Raw genomic sequence first — 2,655 nt, forward strand, 5'->3', positions numbered from 1 at the left:
AGGTAGGTAGGTAGGTAGGTAGGTAGGTAGGTAGGTAGGTAGGTAGGTAGGATGGATGGATGGATGGAGGGCTACAGAAAGATAGAATGGATGGGTATAGATAGATATAGATAGATAGAGAGAATGGATAGATTAGAGATAGATAGATAGATAGATAGATAGATAGATAGATAGATAGATAGATAGATAGATAGATAGACAGACAGACAGACAGACAGACAGATAGAGATACGATGGATGGCTACAGATAGAGAAAGAGGATAGATGGATATAGATAGATAATATAGACAGGCAGATGATGGACAGATAATATAGAGAGAAGATGGATAGAGATTAACAGATAGGCAGACAGACTGATACCATAGATGCTAGACTGACTGACAGACAGGCAGACAACATGCGCAGGCGCCCACGGACACCCACAGGGGAGCCAGGTTGACAGACAGGTGCATGCGTGAAAGAAAGACAAGATAGCAAGAGGAGAGAGGGATCAAGAGAGATAAACAGAGAGACTGACTTGGCTCAGGGCCTCAGGTGAACCGACCTGCTTTCTCCTGCGCTCCCCCCCCCCCCGTTTCCTGACGGGGCTCCAACCTTGTGAAGCCATGATGGTTTCATTGTGGTTCCATGCCATCCGTCCCAATTGGCCGGGTTCCCCAACACCCCCATCCCCAGGCCACGAGTTTGAAAGGCTGCCAGCCGGGGGGGGGGGGGGGGGATTGGCTGGGCAGCAAAATGCCAACCACATAAACGCCCCAGGCATCCCACGCGCAACACTCAGCCCCGAGTGAGGGGCAGGGCTTCAATCGTGGGGCTGGCACACACACACACACACACACACACACACCTGCCAACCCCTCCTTCCTTCCCTGGTTAAACTCCAGCACACCTGTCCAGTTACTGGGGAAAAAAATGTTTTTTTCTCCTGGTACAGGTAGCTCTTGACTTACGACGGTTCGCTTAGTGAATGGTCGAAGTTACAGTAGCATTGGGGGGGGGAAGGGAAGTGATTTAGGACTATTTTCTGACGAGCAAAAATCAAAGGTGGAAGCCAGGTTCACTTAAGGACCAATTTAACTGCGGCGATTCGCTTAACGAACGTGGCAAGGAAACCTGTAAAATGCGTCAAAAGCTCACTTAACAAATGTCTCGCTTAGCAACATGGCTATTTTTTTGGGGGGGGGGGGCTCCGTTCCAGTCACTAAGCCACGGACTGCCTGTATTTTGCTGGTCAGGGCAGTCCATCTCGGGAATCCGAAAATTAGCCGCTGACCTAGCTACGTTTCAAACCTCCAGGGATGGAGCACCCACAACTTCTGGTGGCAGACGGTTCCACTGGTTAATTGTTCTCCCTGTTGGGAAATTTCTCCTTAGTTCTGGGTGTTGTGTCCTGTCAGACGTTGGCCCCTCCAGCAGCCGAATCAGAGGAGGAGGAGGAGGGGGGGGGAAGTCAGGGTCAGCATCAGGGCAACATGAGACCTCCGAGGAGGGGAGGGAATGGAGCTGTCCGAGAGAGAGAGGGGGGGAGGGGGGAGAGAGAGAAAGAGAGAGAGGGAGGGAGGGTGGAAGAGAGAAAGAGAGTGGGAGAGAAAGCGAGAAAGAGAGAGGGGGGAGGAAGGAAGAGAGAGAGGGAGGGTGAAAGAGAGAGAAAAAGAGAGGGAGGGAGGGTGGGAGAAAGAGAAAGGTTGGGGGGGAGAGAAAGAGGGAGGGAGGGAGAGAGAGGGAGAGGGAGAGAAAGAGAGGGGGGGAGAAAGATAGAGAAAGAGAGAGGGTGGGTGAGAGAGAGGGGGGAGGGAGGGGGAAGAGAGTAAGAGAGGGGGAGGGAGGGGGAGAGAAAGAGAGGGAGAGAGAGAGAGAGAGAAAGAGAGGAAGAGTGGGGGAGAGAGAGGGGGGATGGAGGGGGCAGAGAGAGAAAGAGATGGGGAGCGAGGGGGAGAGAAAGAGGGAGGGTGGGAGATAGAGAGAAAGAGAGAGAGGGAGAGGACCTGGGCCGTCCGTCAGTCCTCCGATGGAGAGCCAAGAGCCCCCAGGACTGGAGGGGGCTGATGAGGAAGAGGAGGAACAGTTGGGTCCAGTGCCTGATGCGCAGAAGGCAGAGAGAGGAGAGGAGAGCAGTGGAATCTATGGGCCGGTCCTCGGGATGGAAGAGCCACTGCTTCTGGAGAAGCCCCACCTGAGCTCTGGGGATCAAAGGCAGGGGGGTGGAGGTGAATAGATGGGGCAGACCACTATTCATCTCCCTGCCGGCCGGCCTTTTTAGCCTGTGGTGAGAGAGGAACTTTTTGCCGGCTCTCCGAATCAAGGAATCTTTGCGTTCACTTCAGGGGGGTCGGCCGTGTTTGGGGAGCTGGGTCCGAACAGATATGCGCACACGTGGGATGGGGCTGCATTTTTTTTTTAATTTACAGAGGGGAGGGGTAGAAGACTCTTATGGGCAGGAGGCCACTACCCCCCCTGGCCCCCCACCAAGGGCGCTAAGCCAAGTCCAAAACCTGCCAGGGCCGCGGAAAGAGGGGAGGGGTACCGAAGATCCCTAGGTTCCACTCTATGAGAAAGTAGCTCCTGGGAGGAAGACCCCCCTCCTGCCAGCCTTCCACACCAAGAGACCCTCCGGCTTTCCTCTCCCGTGTGTGGGTAGGTTGTCCCCCCACCCCA

Source organism: Thamnophis sirtalis, unplaced genomic scaffold, assembly GCF_051295495.1.
Source record: "Thamnophis sirtalis isolate CommonGarterSnake01/CBP01778 unplaced genomic scaffold, rThaSir2_p1.2 scaffold_1, whole genome shotgun sequence".
In the NCBI taxonomy this organism is placed as follows: Eukaryota; Metazoa; Chordata; class Lepidosauria; order Squamata; family Natricidae; genus Thamnophis; species Thamnophis sirtalis.